Below are 20391 nucleotides of genomic sequence, written 5' to 3'. Positions count from 1 at the left end.
CAGCTCTGTCCTCTGCATTTTCTTATCTGTCTTTAGATTTTGTGGTCCTTGGCTTTCTAACACATGAATAAAACTGTCTACCAAATATTTCATTTATAGATCCTGACACCATTCCCATAATGATTGGGTTGGGCCTCTAGATACTGTAGAGAATCACAGACAAACAAAAAAAACCAAGTACTATGAGAGAGCTACGCTAGTACCTGTACGTTGCTAGTGTAACAAGGCTGTTTAAAATAAGATGAAGAAAACACTTCTATTGCACTTCATACCTGTTATCTTGTCAGTTTTTACTTTAAAATACTTGCCATTCCTTGACATTTTCAGTGAGACATAGCTTTATAGTATTTTTTCATTCTAATCCTATTTCATGATACATGACTTTACAGTCCTTAAGCAGTATTAAATTTAATAGTGACTTAGTTGATCATCTGAGCACAATGTTGCTCTCTTTATTTTTTTAATTTATTTTTATTTATTTGAGAAGCAGAGTTAGAGAGAGTGGAAAGACAGAGACAGGCAGAGATCTTCCATCTGCTGGTTCACTCCCAAATGGCTGCACTTGGACCATCTTCTGCTGCTTTGCCAGGCACATTGGCAGGGAATTGGATTGGAAGTGGATCACCTTGAACCCAAACCGGTGCTCAGATGGGAAGGCGGAGTTGCAGGCAGCAGCTTAACCTGCTGTGCTACAACATGGGTCCCTCTATGTCTTTTATTTAAACATCATGATACCAGATTCTCCTTTAAGTGCTGTATTTATGATTTTCTGTTTTCTTTTGTAGTCATTTTCAAAATATCAACCATGCTGTCTTTATTTTCATTAAAATAAAATAATTTATAAATAAAATGATATAAATTATTGTATAATCTTTTTTGCAAAACTAACATATGTAAAAATTTTATCTTTAAATTATAGCATTTAACAACCAAAAAAGAATTAAATTTCTGGATTGTAGAGAAAAGAAAAGAAAATTGCAACAGAAAGAAAATTACTTAAAGCAGTCCATCCTCAGTGCAGCTTTAGGTCTAATCTTCCCAACAAGTGGGTTAAATAGGATGTCTTTTGTGTTAAATCTCAAAGAAGCCAAGTAAACCTACCTAAAATCTTCCCTAAACATAATCCATGTGAGGGGTGACTGAAAAATACCAAGACAAGTTAAACAGGTCTTACATGGAAACGTGTCTCGTTATTTTTCTTTTCACAACTCATGTTCTTGGGGCAAAATAATGTATGACATTAAAGGACATATACCCTCAATTAATGACTCATAATTAGAATGTGATAATTAAATATTATCTGGAACTTAAACAGAAATGAAGGCTGATTTCCTGTGCCATATTTTCACAAAAACATTTTATATTGTAATATTTTGAAATAAAATTGGCAAGCAAAAGTGACTTTAGTGTTTTGTTCAATGGCATTTGCTCTACTATCAGTTACTCAGAACCTTCAAAACAGTTCTTTAGTGAGCTTTCTAAATTCAGCCCCAAAAAACATTTTTGTTCTGCTTGTAATTTAATATTTTGACAGGCCTTCTTTTAAATTTATTTTTATTTTTAAAAGATTTTATTTATTTGAAAGGCAGAGTTAACAGGGAGAGAGGGAGGGACAGACAGATGAGTACATTCCCACATGGCTGCAACAGCTGGGGCCAGGCTGCGTGTAAGCCAGGGACCAGGAGCTTCTTCCTTGAGCAGGGGCTCAAGCATTTGGGCCATCCTCCACTGCTTTCCCAAGCACATTAGCAGGGAACTAGATTGGAACTGGTGTCCATGTGGGAGACCAGTATCACAGGCTGCAGTTTAGCCCTCTGCACCACAATGCCAATCCTGACAAGTCTTTTAAATTTTTACTGATTGATTCAGTTTTATTTGTCTGAATGGCAGAGACAGAGTTGAGATCAACCATTTGCTAGTTTGCTTCCCAAATGCCTTCTGAAGCTCAGGCTAGGCCAGGCTGAGGCCAAGAGCCCAGACCTCAGTGTCTGCCATGCACGTGGCCGGTACCCAAGCACTTGAGCCATCATCTGCCACCTCTCCTAGGAGGCAGAGCCGGGACCTGAACCCAGGCATTCAGATATGGGATGTGGGTATCCAATCAGTGTTGTAACTGCTGTGTCAAACACCTGCTAGACATACGAAACCTTTTAAAGTAAAATTTTTAAAATTTATTTGAAATGCAATGAAAATACATAAAAATCAAAGAGGACTTTTAATGCTTTCATTTGAAAAAATTTATGTACATTTTTTACTGTTCAGTATTTGTTTTTTGTATTGTTTTTCATGAAGCAACTGTTTTCTGTATTTAATATTTATTGTTGTAAAAAAGCTACTGTGGCAGTGCAAACTGAGTTCAATGTATTGTATGAATAGCTTAATGAAATACTTTGCCTAGTATTGATCAGAATGGGGGTATATTGACATGTTAAGCATTTATTCAAAGGAGCAGTACTTTAATTTTAGTGAGTAGGTGTGGCTGTCACAAATTTAGCAGTACAAACCACTGTACCCTACAAATTTTCAAGATCAGTAAGTGCTTCTGTGTGTGTGTGTGTAAGATTTATTTATTTGACAGAGAGAGGGAGATAGAGATAGAGTGAGAGAGAGCACCTCCATTGGCTGATTCACTCCCCAGATAGCTGAAATGGTTGCGACTGGGCATGCCAAAACCAGGGGCCTAGAACTCCATCCAGGTCTTCCCCGTGGGATCAGGGGCCCAAGTACTTAGGCCATCTTTTGCTGCTTTTCTAGCAGCATTAGCAGGGAGCTGGATCAGAAATGGAGCAGTTGGGGTTTGAGCTGGTGCCCATATGTGATGCTGGCATCACAGGCGACAGCTTTACCTGCTGTGCCACAACACTGGCCCTAATAAATTCTTTTTTAAAAAAAGCATACCTTACATTTTAATGTATTTAAGGATCATACTCCACAGTTGTAGATTATGGTATTTTATGTTTAACACCAGAATCGTTCCCTGCATAGTTGTTTGAATGTTTTTTTTTAAAGATTTATTTATTTATTTGAAAGAGTTACACAGAGAGGAGAGGCAGAGAGAGAGAGAGAGAGTGTGTCAGTCTTCCATCTGATGGTTCACTCCCCAATTGGCTGCAATAGCCAGAGCTACGCCGATCTGAAGCCAGGAGCCAGGAACCTCCTATCGGTCTCCAATATGGGTGCAGGGGCCCAAGGACCTGGGCCATCTTCCACTGCTTTCCCAGGCCATAGCAGAGAGCCGGATTGGAAGTGGAGCAGCTGGGTCTTAAACCAGCGCCCATATGAGATGCCGGCACTTCAGGCCAGGGCATTAGCCCGCTGAGCCACGGCGCCAGCCCCTGAATTTTTTTTTTTTTAATCTGATCTGGGTACTCTGATTTTGTTTTGAGTTTGAAAAATTATTTTAAAATTTTGCTTGGTTTATATTTATTTGGTTGAAAATCAACTTCTTTTAGAAGGTGGAATCTTTCAAAAATGCTGTGAAAAACAAAGCTAATCATTTGTTCAGCAGCCTCTTGACTACGCACAGTGTTGTATTCACTGGTTGTATCTCCCTATGAAAGATTCAGTCTCCTGAGGAAGTCAGATAGTAAATATACAATATAAACGCTATATAGAGGCTTGAGCTAGAGGTTTCCTGTACTCTTAAGTCAGGTTGCATTGCAGTTATAAACTGTTTTTGGAAGTTGGTTCCATAATTATGAGCTCCACAGGCTTCTTGAGATTGTCACATGAACTTGCCAGTGCCAGCTCTGAGACAGCATTGTCATGGAAGAGTGCAAGTTTTCAGTGCGTTTCTCTCCCCACTCTGGAGGGGAAAAGTACTTCTGTTGTCTGCACAGATTAATGGCATTGTTGAGCAGAAGTCATCCAACAGAGCCTAAAGCAGACTCCCTCCATGGATTTTGATAGAGGACTTGATACGTGTTTCCGATTTTCCAGATTCCTGCCCATCCTTCGCTGCCATGTAGAAAATAGAGCTTATGCTTCTTGATTGGCATTTGAGGCCATTTCCTAAGATTACAAGGTATAAAGGATAGACTGAAAATAAAGTTGGGATAGTCAGAATACACTTTAATAGGCTGGCGCCGCGGCTCACTAGGCTAATCCTCCGCCTGCAGCACTGGCACCCCAGATTCTAGTCCCAGTTGGGGCACCAGTTCTGTCCCAGTTGCTTCTCTTCCAGTCCAGCTCTCTGCTGTGGCCCGGGAGTGCAGTGGAGGATGGCCCAAGTGCTTGGGCCCTGCACCCACATGGGAGACCAGGAGGAAGCACCTGGTTCCTGGCTTTGGATGGGTGCAGCACGCTGGCAGCAATGCAAAGGCTGTAGCAGCCACTTGGGGGGTGAACCAACGGCAAAAGGAAGACCTTTATCTCTCTCTCTCTCTCACTGTCTAACTCTGTCAAAAAAAAAAAAAAAAAAAGAATACACTTTAGTAAGCTACATTTTTTTTTTTTTTTTTTTTTTGAGAGGCAGAGTGGACAGTGAGAGAGAGAGACAGAGAGAAAGGTCTTCCTTTTGCCGTTGGTTCACCCTCCAATGGCCACCGCGGCCGGCACGCTGCGGCCGGCGCACTGCAGCCGGCGCACTGCGCTGATCCGATGGCAGGAGCCAGGTGCTTCTCCTGGTCTCCCATGGGGTGCAGGACCCAAGCACTTGGGCCATCCTCCACTGCACTCCCTGGCCACAGCAGAGAGCTGGCCTGGAAGAGGGGCAACCGGGACAGAATCTGGTGCCCCAACCGGGACTAGAACCCGGTGTGCCGGCGCCGCAAGGCAGAGGATTAGCCTATTGAGCTGCGGCACCGGCCAATAAGCTACATTTTAAATAGATAACTTTTTAACTTGTTTCTTGTTTGTTTTGTTTTCCGCAAGTCCTAGATGGTTTTAGTGAAAAGGTTGTCAACACATTTCAAATGTTATGATTGTTATGATAAACAACTCTGTTTAGTTCTGGAGTAATTGAAGCAGACTTGTTGATTTACTTGATGTAATCGCCTCTCTAAAATTAAATCACTAAATTCCAACTCTCGTTTTGCATCACCACACTTAACTGCAACTACTTGTGGAAATTAAAAATGTTTTTCAAGTAATTGTATTTTAATGAATTTTACTTTTTAAGTGTTATTTTGAAAGTTATTTGTAACTTCTCTTAATACACCAAGGATTTGAGGCAACATAGTTGGGGTAAAAACATAGTGTAGACTTCAAAAAATATTTATTTATTAGAGTAAGATAAAGATAAAGGGGAAAACAGTATATATCTAGGTCATTATTTATTATAGAGAGCTTTAAGGAACCAAAAAGCATGTCCAATTTTGAATTATTATAGTAAGTATTACCAACTTTATTATTAAGAATGCTGTATTTGAGGCCAGAGTTGTGGGCAAATGGGTAAAGCTGCTGCCTGTGATGCCAGCATCCCATATGGGCACTGGTTTGTGTCCTGGCTGCTCCACTTCCAATCCAGCTCTCTGCTAATGGCCTGAGAAAGCAGCAGAAGATGGCCCAAGTACTTTGTCCTCTGCACCCACATGGGAGACCTGGAAGAAACTTCTAGCTCCTGGCTCGTGGCTTTGGCCTGGCCAAGTCCTAGCCATTATGACCATCTGGGGAGTGAACCAGTGGATGGATGATCTCTCTTTCTCTGTCTCTCCTTCTTTCTCTGTAACTCTTTCAAAATAAATGAATAAATCTTGAAAAAAAAAAAAAGAATTTTACATTTGAGGTGGGCATTGTGGCACAGCAGGTTAAGCCTGCCTGGAATACCTATATCCTGTACTGGAGTGCCTGGTATTGGGTCTTACCTCTGCCTGTGCTTCCAATTCAGTTTTCTACTAGTGTACCTGGAAGGTAATAGATGTTAACAGATGATGGCTCAAGTACTGAGTCTCTGCCACTCACATGGGAGACCCAGGTAGAGTTCCTGGCTTTGGCTTGGCCCAGCCCAGGCTGTTGTGGGCATCTGGGGAGTGAACTAGCAGATAGAAAATCTCTCTCTCCCTGTCCGTCTCCCTCTGTCTCAATCTGCCTTTCAAATAAAATTTTAAGGCAAAGTGACACACAGAGGAAGAGACAGAGAGAGATGTCTTCCATCCACTCTTTCAATTCCCAAATGTCTGCAATGGCCAGGGATGAGCCAGGGCAAAGCCAGGAGCCTGGAAATACTTTGTCTCCCATGTGGGTAGCAGTGGCCCAAATACTTGGACCATCTTCCACCATTTTCCCAAGTGAATTAGCAGGAAGCTGGATCAGAAATGAAGCAGCTGGAACTCAAACCAGTGTTCATATGGGATGCCTGTCAACACTGGCCTGAATAAGTAGATTTTTTAAAAGAATGCTACATTTTCTGCTTAAAATTAGAAACATTATTAATAAATGCTTACTGTCTAATGAATACAAGGAACTTTAGGTACTAGGATATAAAATTATAAAATTATATAGGATGACAAAATGACAGGACTCTTTGCTTCACTGCCTATCATGTGTCTAGTGGCATGTTAGCTACTTTGTGTGGGAAGGTTTGATAAAATACATTCATGTGCTATGTAAGAAAAAATAAATGTTAGTTCATTTAAAGCATAATATGCTAAAGACAGGTAAGTTTTACCTTTACTGTTCAATAAACAGAAAGCATAATTATGTTAACATTTTATGTGTGATACCAAAGACAATCAGATGGCTAAGGTTATCTGTCATAAGACAATGGAACTCTGGCTGGCGCTGCGGCTCAATAGGCTAATCCTCCTCCTGAGGCACCGGCACACTGGGTTCTAGTCCCGGTTGGGGCACTGGATTCTGTCCCGGTTGCTCCTCTTCCAGTTCAGCTCTCTGCTGTGGCCCGGGAGGGCAGTGGAGGATGGCCCAAATGCTTGGGCCCTGCACCCGCATGGGAGACCAGGAGAGGCACCTGGCTTCTGGCTTCAGATCAGCGCAGTGCGCCTGCCGCAGCCAATGAAGGGTGAACCAACAGAAAAGGAAGACCTTTGTCTCTGTCTCTCTCTCACTGTCCACTCTGCCTGTCCAAAAAAAAAAAAATGGAACTCTCAGACTCACAGATACATTAGAAATGAGCAATATGTGAATATTGCTCTATTTATATTACCAAATGATACATAACTATAATTCTATAAGATCACATATAACATATGACTTTATATATACTTTTATATGCATTGTCTCATTTAAGAAAATGAGGGACTTAGGGAAGGATTGTGTGGTCTCAAGTTACTTATTCTCCTTCAGTGAGAGAACACATCATGCATGTCGGGTTAATGTCATTGAGTTGGAAGATAGGTTATACTGTTTCCAGCAAATCAAATTCTGTAGTAACTTTTAGCTTAAATGCTGTAGTAGTATTTGTTTTTAAGAATTCCATTTAAAACTTTGATTCTCCTCATTCAAAATGCTATTTAGGATTTGGGATATCAGTTCTTATCTCCTGTCTGCTATCCTCCCTCATCCTTGGTTTATTTGTGTTTTCTTTATGGTACTGCACAGTGAAAATGAACATCAAGAGCCTTTCAAGTGTACAAACACTATTAGTCAGAATAGATTTTCCTTCCCAATTCTCTGCTCCAATTACATGTATGCTTCCTTGAACTTATATATCCTAAAATCCTCTACCCCCCTTTATAAAAAAGAATTTATTTATTTGAGAGGCAGGGTTACAGACCGAGGGAGAGACAGAGGAAGTTCTTCCATCTGTTGGTTCACTCCCCAAATGGCTGGAATGGTTGGAGCTGGGATGATCTGAAGCCAGGAGCTTCTTCTGGGTCTCCCACGTGGGAGCAGGGGCCCAAGCACTTGAGCCTGCTTTCCCAGGCAGGAGCTAGATTGAAAGCAGCTGGGACTTGAACTGGTGCCATTTAGGATGCTGGCACCACAGATGGAGGTTTAACCTACTACACCATAGTGCCAGCCTCCTAAAATCCCTTTAATAACAACTTGACACAGCCTCACCTTGCTGAGTAGTCCCTTTTTAGAAGTTGTGTCTGCTTGTAATTTTTCTCCTTTACAATATACATTTCAACCCCAGCAACGTAAACCAGCAGTTACTGGAAGACCTGTAACAAGCACTCTCCTTTTCCCAAGTGTAATCTGTAGATATTCAAAAAGACACATGATCAACATTGTTAGGAATTTTTTTTGGGGGGGGGGGCTTTTTTAGTGATTAAAAAGCATATACCATGAGCTCTGCCTTCTTAACAAATTTTTGAATGTGTAATACAGTGTTATTAACTATAAGTAAAATGTTGTACTGACCTCTAGGACTTTTTCGTCTTGGTGGCTGAAAGCCTCTAGCCAGTGGGTAGTGTCTTCCCATTATCTCCTCCTCCCAGCCCCTGGCAACTATCATTACACTCCTTCCTTCTGAGTGAGACTGTTTTAGCTTGGCATATAGTCGATATCATGTTGTTTATGTCCTCTGTGTCCAACTTATTTCAGATAACATATCCTCCAGCTTCATCCATGTTGCCACACATGACTGAGTTTCCTTTTTTAAGGCTGAATTATATTCCATTGTAACAGTCTTCATCTGTTTGCCTACTGATAGACACGTAAGCTGCTTTCCTATGTTGGCTATTACGTATGATGGGGCAGTGAACGTGGGAGAACTCTTTGAGCTAGTGATTTTATTTCCTTTAATATATACCTGGAAGTGAGATTGCTGGATCATATCTTCAGTTCTGTTTTCAGTTTTTTGAAGAATCTCTGTACTGTTTTCCGTAGTGACTTCAAAGTGAAGTTGCCCTTCTTTTCTATTTCAGCGTGGTTTTCCTCAGCATTTTGTTCACCTGGGATACTGCAGCTTCATAACTGGATTCTGGAATTTTGATAAAGTTATTTTGGCTGATATATTTTTAAATTAGTGTTTCTGTGGAGGAACAAGGGGCGAGACTTCCATGTCACTGCAGGAGTAAAACATCCACTATGTGCTAGACTCTGGACTAGAAGTTTCAGTTATAAAGATAATTAGGTGAGCTTAATATCCATAAGGCCCTCCCATGTTTTGAAAGATGAGATGCAAATAACAAACAAATATAGAGTGTGTTCTCATTTCATCTGGATGGGGAAAGATTATTATAGGTTAATGTATGTATTCCAAGAAGTCGGATTTGAGCTAGAAAAGTGGATAGGAAGCATGGATGAGCATTCCAGGATTCAGAGTGGAGGGAACCATGTAAGGCTGTGCTGAAAGGAAATGGAGAGATCCACGACGGAGAAGGCAGCCAGGATGGATGAACTGAAAATTGTAGTCTGGAGCCAGATTACTGAAGACTTTATTTTCCATCCTGAGAAATCTAAATTTTTTTCCATTTGGCATCAAGATACTATTTTTTGATTTAAAGAATCATTCTGTTTCCCTTAAAAAGTATGAGTAACTATAAAGTTAACTGCTTTTAGGAGAACCAGTTAAAAAATCCAAGTCAGAGATTAAAAATTGAGACTATGAAAGTGTCCTTAAAGATGAAAAGATAGGATTCACAACAATTTCTGGGATGAAGCCAAGATTTGCTAGCCAAATGAAAGTAGGAAGAGAAATTTAAAAGTTAGCCAATTACAAATTTAGCCTGGAGATTATTATAGGCAGGAAAATGGAGAATATAAGACTACAACAAAGTAACAAACTATGAGTTGAAGATATCAGAGGGAAATAATAGAAAAAAACTCATTCTTTTTGTTTGCTCTAATTCTCTAGTTTTGTAGAGCCTTCAAATTGAAGGAAGGCAGAGAATAAAATGAACTATAATTTAGTAGCTGAATTGAATTATGTCCTGCCAAACTCAAAAGCATTTTTTAAAGATTGATTGATTTGAAAGAGTTACACAGGAGGAAGGAGGGAGGGAGGGAGGGAAGGAGAGAGACAGACAGACAGACAGACTTCCATCTGTTGGTTCACTCCCCAGATGGCCCTAATGGCTGAGCTCAGCTGATCCGAAGCCAAGAGTCTGGCACTTCTTCCAAGTCTCCCACATAGGTACAGGGGTACAAGGAGTTGGGCCATCTTCTACTTTCCCAGGCACATTAGCAGGGAGCTTGATTGGAAGTGAAGCAGCTGGGACTCAAACCGGTGACCATATGTGATGCCTGCTCTGTAGGCAGGGGTTTTACCCCTTAAGCCACAGTGCTGGCCCTTCAAAAGAGTTTCTGTTACTAGATTGCCATGCTGCCTGGCTTGACTTTTTATGAAGTTCCTGTAAGACACCTACCTGTGTTTTACTCCCCACAATGTGTATTTTTGCATCTATGACAATTGATATGTACAGGAAGATACTTAGAAAAATAACTGCCATTGATACTAATTACACAGGAAATGGGAACTATAGAAAGGAAAATTGCTTCTTCTCTTTCTAGCCTTGGTTCCTGTCTCTTTTCTTTCCATTATCAGCTGTGTCATCTTGAGCAAATTCCTACACCTCTCCAAGGTCTAAGTCCTCATATCTAAAACAGGGATAAAAGTAGTACTTATCGTGCAAGGTCATTAGTAAAAATTTTTGAGAGAAATTTAGATAGGGGAGTGTTCTGGTAGTAACTGAGATTTAAAAGTACTTCACATCAGAAAACAGGATAGGGGCTGGTGCTGCGATGTGGGGGATGAAATCGCTGCTTGCAGCACCAGCATCCCATTTCCCAGCTGTGCCACTAAGTCCTAGAGCCCCTGCACCCACCTGGGAGACTGGGAAGAAACCCCTTGCTCCTGGCTTCTGCCTGGCCCACCCCTAGCTGTTCCAGCCATCTGGGGAGTAAACCAGAGCATGGAAGGCTCCCCCCCCCCCCCCCCCGCCAATTGTATCTGTGCCTTTCAAATAAATAAGCCGTTAAACAACAACAACAACAACAACAAAACTGGATTTATGAGGAGTGGTAACAGTCGTATAATCCAAAAATTTTTCAGATTTCTTCAAATTTGTTACAGAAAATGTTCTTATTAATGAACAGCATATCGTTTTGAACATGAAATAGAGATCCTGAAATTTCTTGTCAAATCAGAATGCCATCAGTTCCGTTATGTTTTTCTTCAGTTTTTACCAAAATTTTATCCCTAGTGTTAATACTATTTGAAAGATTTATGTGTTCTCTTTCCTTTTCACTCCTAATTCAGTCATCGATAATAAAATTAGGACATTGTATGTTGTTACTTTATAGGACAGCCATCTGTTTTATCTAACAAAATCAACACAGTTTAAATCTTAATGTCATGTTGAGCACCTCTGTCAGGGTAGCCAAGAATTTTTGTTATTTGGTGGCACTATAGTCCAGAGCCAAAGGTATTTGTCAATATGACAGATTTAGGTCTAAGATATGTACCTTGAGGAACTGATACCATAACTTTCTTCTTTTTGCATGATTTTGCAGATGCAAGTAACATGCCTAGGAGGTACAAATTTATTTCTATTTTTAGTGACTAAAGAAGGTTAACTGAAATATTGCTCAATTAGTTTTTATATCTGCATAATAACATAGTTATCAAAATGTTCCTTCAGTATGTGTACAATGCACTGACTCATAATGAATTGATTCTCCTTTCCATAATGTTGTCTTGTAATGTTTAGAAGTTTTTCATGATGTCCTCTTCATTTTAGGGTTTCCATCAGTTTCTCACCTTTCTACCAGCTCTTATATCCATATCATAGATTTTCTTAAAATCAGCAGCATTCACTTTGCAAAATGAGATTTTGGAACCACTACATACCATGCCTTTGTTCAGCGATGCTTTCCTATCCTTGGTTTCAGCTTTGTGTTAGGTACCCTTCAGAAGCGCATTTGGCCCCTTACTCTCATATTTCTGATTTGGAATGTTACAGTTTTGAATTTCTCCCTTGCAGTTGAAAATGAAAGTCACTGAAAAGTCAGCTAGTTCATTTTCTTACTGAGCATGAAGGACCTTTTCTAGCTATAAAGCCAAACGTGCCAGCCCACTCTGGATAGACCCTCTTAGGAACAGAATGGCACAGCTTCCGAGAATCTGAGTTTGTCTTCAATGATATCTAATCTTGAGATCACTACCACACTTGGTCTCCCATTAGAAACTTGGATGAGAGGAGTTAATTTTGGGGAGTATAGTCTGATGCAGCTGTTTTGCAAGTTAATTAGTTAACCAATTAATTTTTCACTCTTCCTGCTCTTCTTTCCTCACTCCTTTTCCTCCTCCTCCTCCTCATCTTCCCATCTTTGCTCCTTTCAGTAGTATTCTTTTTCAAATAAAATTTTATAGATGGGCAGTACAATCCATTCTTTTACATTGTTCACTTTGGAAAATAATTTGGCTACATGCAGTTTGTAAATAAGGAAATAGTGTCAATATAACACAGAAGTTGGTTTCTAATGCTACTTCCTAGCACCTCCAAGTTGCAGCAGCTGTTTGCAGAACACAGGAAGTACTGAATGCTGCAACTGAATGCCTGTAGACCTCCAATCCCCACCCCTACACCCTATGCCACCTTTTAGCTGTTTGGCCACAGGCTGTGTCTTGAAGGTATTTAGTCTGTGTGCACAGTTTTTGCTCACTGTTTTTTTTATCCCATAATTCACCTGCTTGTTAGATCCTCTTCTGTCAGAATCTTTATTTTAAAAATAATGTCCTATATTTATGGTATAGCTATGTGCCACTGAACAACAGGGATGCGTTCTGAGAAATGCATTAGTATGGATTTCCTCATTGTGCAAATTCCCTAGAGTATACAACCTCATATGGCAGTCACTCCATGTGGTCTCTCCATGCAGTTAAGAGACTTGGTAACCACAAGATGTATGAGACTGCTGATGGCGTAACGTGGCATACTGTTTTAGAATAATAAGAAAAAAAAGATAATTAAGATTTGTTGGCCGGCGCCATGGCTCAATAGGCTAATCCTCCGCCTTGTGGTGCCGGCACACCGGGTTCTAGTCCCGGTTGGGGCGCCGGATTCTGTCCCCGTTGTCCCTCTTCCAGGCCAGCTCTCTGCTATGGCCTGGGAGTGCAGTGGAGGATGGCCCAAGTGCTTGGGCCCTGCACCCGCATGGGAGAACAGGAGAAGCACCTGGCTCCTGCCATTGGATCAGTGCAGTGTGCCGGCCGCGGCGGCCATTGGAGGGTGAACCAACGTCAAAAGGAAGACCTTTCTCTCTGTCTCTCTCTCTCACTGTCCACTCTGCCTGTCCAAAAAAAAAAAATTTTTTTTTGAAAAATCAGCTGTATGAATTCCATTTCTTTATCTGCTAGAAAACTGTTGTTGAACATTGTTCATCATGGTATATACTTTATATTTGAAAAGTTATAAGAAAGCTTAGTTTTTGGACAATCTTCATGTTTAAGAAACTGTATATTTTCTTTTTATGTTGAAGATATATGTAAAAATTGAATTCTCTCTTTTGCCTTGAGTGTTGGGAAGTTTCACAGCTGTTGCAAGTATGTTAAAACTTAAAACTGACATATTTCTTTTTCTCAACTCTCTTATTTACTCTTACGATCCTGTTGTATATGTTGCTTAGAAATAAGTTTATTCTTTGGAAGAGAAGAAGTGTGCAAAACAGTTCCTACACTTACAGGAACTGAGCAACTTCTGCAGTAATACAGGTACGAGATGATACGAGTGTGCTTGGGGATGAGGAATCAGAGAGCTGTATGTCTGTTTCAGGAACAGAGGCCTTCTGGAGCTGTGATTGAAAGGGCTCTAGAATGAATTGGATGAGTGAAGAGTGAAGAAGTGGAAAAAGTTCACAAATAACTATTAAGTGTACATTTATAATCTGATTATATAAATTAGGAGGAAGAAAAATGGAAGACAAAGTAAATCTGGTTTTAGACAAACTTTTGGAATGCTTTAAAATGAAATTTGAGCTGTTTCCTACTTTTATCTGTTAATGTAATAAATTATGCTAACAGCTTTTTTTCTTTAAGATTTATTTAGTTGAAAGAGATCTATCCCCTGGGTCACTCCTCATGTGGCTGTAACTCCCAGGACTGGGCCAGTCCAAAGCCAGGAGCCTGGGTCTCCCATGTGAGTGGTAGGGACCCAAGGACTTGGGCCCTCTCCCACTGCCCTCATAGGCACAGTAGCAGGGAGCTGACTTCTAAGTGGAGCAGCTGGGTACTGGAACTGGCATTCATGTGGGATGCCGTTATCACAGGTGACAGCAAAACCTGCTGTGCCATGGTGGTGGCCGCACTGAGAGGTTTTTCAGTTAATAAACCAGCCCATCATTTCCTAGGGTAAGCTCTTCTTAGTTTTTAATCATCATCATCGTCATCATCATCATCATCATCATTATTAGCACTGGATTTAGTTTGCTGATATTTTACTAGAATTTTTACTCCTGTGTTTATAAGGTATGCAGTCTGTCTGATTCTTTTATTGTACCATACATTTGTGTCCAGTGTTGTTATTAAGGTTTGTAAAAGCTGATAAATGCCTCATAAAATTGCATTTCCTCTTCCTTCTATAATTTGACTCATTTTAGAAGACAAATTTGATAAACTCATGTGTAAAACCGTTTGGATCTCTGGTGTCTTTTGGGACACCAAAATGGGGTATGGGTTCCTGCAGGGTGGGCGAGGTATTTGACTACCAGGTTAATTCAATGGATTTTTTTTTTTTTTCAGATTTTCTTTTTTGGGGATTGATTTTTTTGGGAACTGGTTGTTTCATGTGATATGTTATATTTAATGTATATTAAGAGTCTAGAATTTAGGACAGAATTAACCTGGAATTGAAACATGAGAGTGAATGAGGTTTCTGGACCAAGGTTGTAAAATTAAGAGCCAAAGGAACCAAGTACAAAATTTGCATCTAGTGCAGCTTCTCCCACTTCCTACCCTCCCTCCCTATTCCCCTTACCCTGTTACTATTTTCTTGGCATCTATAACTTACTATTTGTAACCAGTATTTTCTACCCACATAACAGGGAGGAATGTTCTAGATATTAACTAATTGTGCTTGAATGCAAGGGAATGGAGACAATTACTAAGTCTCATTTCAACAAGAGTATACTTGTTAAAAACAATTACTTGCATAGTAACTAGATTTAAGAAGTATGGTTTTTTGTTTTTGTTTTTGTTTTTAGAGGAGTGCTAGCTGAGTGTGCCACTCATCGATTTACTACGTCTTGACTCCATTGTCAGTCTTCATTGGCTGCTGTGGGAAAATGGAGATGAACCCTTTAAATATATGTCCTTTCTAACTGGCACAGCGTCACCGAAGGGGAGACTCTGTTCCTTGTTTTGGAGTGCTTGCAACTTGCTTGGCTTTTGCATTGCACAAGGTTCAGCGGTACCCAATGGCCAGTAGCTTCTCCTTGGCACCCAGTGCTTCCCCACCCACCATGTGGTGTTACAGCATAGACCTCTGCTGCCTGTAGCACTTGTAACAATAGTGTCTGGCTCCTGCAGTGCATGGCCCCCAGCAGCATCTAGCAAGCAGCAGCTGCTGGGTAGCTTTGTAATATAATGCTTCCAGTGAGACAACTTCCAGGAATAGCTTTCCCTTGACACTCTAGAATACAAATGACAGCAGTTGCCACTGATGCAGCCCCACAGCAACTTCTTTACTATCCATTGAGCCATAGCTGTGACCTTCCCAACAGAATCTGGAGAGAGTAGGGGATTCTTTCTTGGCCATTCTCTTTCAGTCCTAGGGTTAGTGACTGCTCCTTACACCTGCAGTTTGTGTGTTCTTTAGAAGTTGTCTATAATATATAGTGTACTAATTTTGTTACTCCAGTGTCTATTTAAGAATTCTTTATACTAAACTTTATTCATTTGCTGTGTGATTTCTAATTTTTTCAAGATTTATTTATTGATTGATTTTTAAAGATTTATTAATTTGAAAGGCAGAATTAGAGGGAGAGACAGAGACAGAGACAGAGAGAAGTCTTCCATCCACTGGTTTACTCCCCAAATGGCTGCAACAGCCAGGGCTGGGCCAGGCTGGAGCCAGGGGCTAGTAGCTTCATCCGGGTCTCCCATGAGGGTGCAGAGGCCCAAGCACTTGGGCCATCTTCTGCTGCTTTCCCAGGCACATTAGCAGGGAGCTGGATTGGAAGTGGAGCAGCCCGGAGTGGAATCGGCTCCTATAAGTGATGCCGGTGCTGCAGCTGGCACCTTAACCTGTTGTTCACAGTGCCAGCCCCTGTTTGCTTATTTGAAAGGTATAACATCAGGGAGAGAGGAAGAGAAAGCGAGATTTTGTCTGTCTGCTAGTTTACTCCCCAAATGGCTGCAACAGTCTGCTCTGGGACAGGCTGAAGCCAGGAGCCAGAAACTCCATCTGGGTCTCCCACAGGAGACCCCAAGGACTTGAGCCATCTTTTGCTGACTTCCCAAGTACATTAGCAGGAAGCAGAGCAGCTGGGATTTGAACCAGCGCTTTGATATGGGATGCCAGTGTTGCAAGTGGCAGCTTAACCCAACTGCACCACAGCACTGGCCTCTGGTTTTTAATTTCTGATTGGACCTTGACTGATACCTTATGAGTTTGTTAAATGCGTGGAATCTTATTCATATAAGTTACAAATTAAGGTATTTCTTCAGATTGGCATTGTTGAATACATGAGTCTGGAATATACTTCACCATAATGTTAGTTTTGATTATTGATTTTCAAAGCTGTAAATCAAAACCTATGATTTTAGATGTGTGTGTCAGTAATGTAATCTTATGTCATCTGGTTAATAGATTAGGCATCCATCTTCTAATAAGTTAGAAAGCCCTCTATGCACGTGAAATCACTTTTCAGTATATAGAAGTTTGAATAAATCTACTAATTGCCTTAGCAATTTTATGAACCAGGTTGCAAGTATCATCACTCCATTTTCCGTAAGAAGGAATTAAGACTCTATGAAGTTCAAAGGATATTCCTTAATACTCATACCCATGGGTATTTCTTAGTCATGAAACATTTGTTTAAATTCACCAGAACATCTTTTATTTGATCAGCTAAAATCACTGTGTGCAATGCCAGACTGTATCTGTTGTAGATGTCTTTTACATCACCTATCCCACCCTGCCCCATCACAAGTTTTACCAACTTTGTGATGTATCATTTTAATATTTTCTTTTTTCCCCGAAAGCAACAGTACACTAAATTAAAGACATTTATATTCCTATGTCACATTTAGCATCCCTTTATCTTACTAGATAGTATTTTGTTTTTAGTTGGTTGCAAATGTTGATTTCTCCTTTTTCAGTTTGCAAAACTATATGACAGGAAATCTGTAGCTAAATATCACTTTATGATTTCCATCTGTTCAAATACAATAGTGTTTATGGCATAGTCCAGATTGCACTGTGATGGAAATATCCTATTATAGCAGATAGAACTTTAAATGATCATTGTACATTCTAATGAGAAAACATTTTTAAACAAGTACTTCACTTAATTTCAAAGCAGAGTACTACTGAATACCACAATTTGATGACAGCATCTGCTCTGTAGAGTGTGTTTGTGCTGTCAACAATAAAAACTTCTTCCACGTCCTGTTAAAATCTATCCGTTTGCTCATGTGTATACCAATAATGGAAGCTGGGCAGACAAGATTATTGTACAAGTCAATTTGAATAACCTTAGAACATTTTTTTCTTACTAGCACAGAGAATATTTTCTGTTATTTTCTTTGATACAACTTTAAGAATAGAATTGGAGAAAGTTATTTTGGCCTTTTAATGGTAAAAGTATAATGTTTGCTAAGTTGTTTTTTTCTGAAAATATGTTCACATTCACTAAATAAAAACCTTCCTCTCATTATAAGGAACTATGGCTATTTCAGAATTTATTGGTTCTGAAGTTGAGATATAAAGATTTATTTATTTATTTGAATGGCAGAGTTACAGAGAAAGAGAAGGTGAGATGTTCCTTCTGCTGGTTCATTCTCCAAATGGCTGGCCGATCTGAAGCCAGGAGCCAGAAGCTTCATCCGAGTCACCCATGTGTGTGCAGGGGTCCAACTTAATTGAGCCATCCTTCGGCTGCTTTCACAGGCGCATTAGCAGGGAGCTAGATTGGAAGTGGAACAGCCAGGACTAGAACTGGTGGCAATATGGGATGCCAGCACTGCAGACAGCAGCTTGATCTGCTAAACCACAGCACTGGCACCCAATTCCAAGGCTTTTAGTTGGCACAGTATGTGTTTGCTCTGGTAAATTGTTAGAAATATCTTTGGTTCCTGTGCCTGATCAGCTGGTATATAGGTGTTCGCTTTTCTGTTTTCTGTTCTAGTAGTTGCAGTGTCGGAATGAATGGAGAAAACCACATTTTCCCTGTCAGTGCTCTACTTTTCCATTAATTCACAAAGTAGGTTTCTGAGTTTCAGACGGATTTTAGGTGTGGTTTTTCATTTAGTCATTTTTGTATTCCCTTTCCTTAGATCCACATTAGTTAGCTAGAGCTACCATAACAAGTCCCCTACAGACTCGGTGGCAGACCCAACAGAAATGTACATTCTCATAGTTAAAGACACTAGAAAACAGAAGTTAAGTTGTCGACAGGGTTGAGGCTCCTTTCCTTTGGCTTGTAGATCTCTTTCTGTCATATGGTCTCCATATATGTCTGAGTCCTAATCGCTTCTTAAGAAGACACCAGCCTTACTGGACTGGGGCCAACCTGTGTGACCCCATTTCACTTTAAAGACCTTTATAGTCTTATACTGAGTCTTATAAAGACCTATAGACTATCCAAATATACTCACATTCTTGGGTATTCAGAATTAAGACTAATACATGATTGGAGATAGGAGGTACACAGTTCAAAACATAACAAGATTTCATGCAAATGAAGCATGGCCATAAACAGTGTGTGCATCGTTCTGTAAAGACACTTTGAGGAGTCCTCTCTTCGGCCTTTAGCATCATATTCCTTTGTACTCCAGCACTTCTCCCATTTAAGATGCTCCTTTGTCCCTCTGGGAGGTTAAGTAAAGTCAGGTTTAGGCATTTAGTGCAGCGGTTTATCTTAATGGTTTCCACTATTTTGCCTGTTTACCACGTTCTTCTAAGACATACAAATAGATCCCCAGCAGGGCCACTCTACTTGCCACCCAGATAGGTCCCCTGCTCCCATGTTTTGAGTTTGAAAGAAGTACACATTTTAGACCTTGTTTATGGACCACATAATATTGATCAGTTCTTCCTTCTAGTCAATATTTGCAGGTACTACAGACATTCCACGTTCTTTGATTCTCTTCTTGGGATAGTCAAGAATTTAGCCTTTTAGGCAGCATACTCAGCTTGCTTGTTACTTTTTTTTTTTTTCAACAAAAATTAGACTTATCTGTAACTAGTAGTGGACAATATTATCTTCATACAAATGGTGACACTACAGATCCATCAACTCTTGACTATATATTACAACCAAAAATTTTCTTCTCATATCACAGTATCTGAATTCCATGTATGACTCCACCTTCCTGCTAATGCAGATCCTGGGAGGCAGCAGTGATCCATCAGGTGATTGGGTTCCTGCCACACACATGCTCTGGCCATTACAGGCATTTGGGGAGTGAGTCAGTAGAAGAGAGCTCTCTCTTTGTCTAACTTTGTCTACCAATTTAAGTAAAAATTATATTTAAAAAACCCTAAAGAACAAATTTTTTTAAAGTTCTTTTTAAGTTAGAAGAAGAAAATGATGTCTAGCATGTGATGTGCAAGATCACAGAACAGTTAGGAGAAAACACAATTTTGTACTTGGATATAATTTTTTAAAGGTTTATTTATTAGGCAGAGGGAGAAAAAGACATGTATCTTCTATCCAATCTTCTATCCACTGATTCATTCCCCAAATGGCCACAATGGCCACAGCTGGACCAGGCTGAACCAGAAGCCAGGAAAACGGGTACCCTTATGGGCTGTCGACATCACGGGTGGTGGCTTTACCTGCTATGGCAAAATGCTGCTCCCACTTTGAGATAATTTATATGTATGGAGGTACCAAGTATACTGTTTTGACACAAGAGTTCCAAAATTCCTTTGAGAGATTAGAAAGGGAAATTAGTAAAGTGATTTGAAGTCAGTAAGTCTATATTGACAAAGATTATTTTCATTTGAAAAAACAATTAAGTTTTATGATATGAAAAATATTGTGGATACTTTAAAAAAACTTAAATGTAAAATTAAAACATAAATTCTTACTTATTGTTATTAATAAGACCTTAAAGATTGCCAAAACACTATTTTTGAGGTTATGGGAAAAGAGACACACTCATTCCATCCTAATTCAACATATGTGTTTCTCGGAGCTGGTGTTGTAGTGATATGATTTTTGATTTTTTTGGAATTGGCTGAGACTTGCTTTATGGCCTAACATGTAGTCTATCCTAGAGACAGTTCCATGCACTGATGAAAAGAATGTGTATTCTGCAACTGTAGGATGAAAGGTTTTGTAGATACCAGTTAGATCCATGGTTCCAATTAGCTCTTATGT

At 40.0% G+C, this 20391-nt stretch overlaps 1 protein-coding gene across 4 annotated transcripts in view; it reads left to right on the top strand.

Moving 5' to 3' along the window:
• Nucleotides 1–20391, top strand: part of HS2ST1 (heparan sulfate 2-O-sulfotransferase 1) — a 206127-nt gene that overhangs the window by 97183 nt on the left and 88553 nt on the right. The gene's annotated exons all lie outside the window — the stretch shown is intronic.

This window comes from Oryctolagus cuniculus, chromosome 7 (assembly GCF_051225735.1).
Source record: "Oryctolagus cuniculus isolate XC-2025 breed Fujian yellow rabbit chromosome 7, ASM5122573v1, whole genome shotgun sequence".
NCBI lineage: Eukaryota > Metazoa > Chordata > Mammalia > Lagomorpha > Leporidae > Oryctolagus > Oryctolagus cuniculus.
This window is presented reverse-complemented; position numbering and strand designations above follow the sequence as displayed.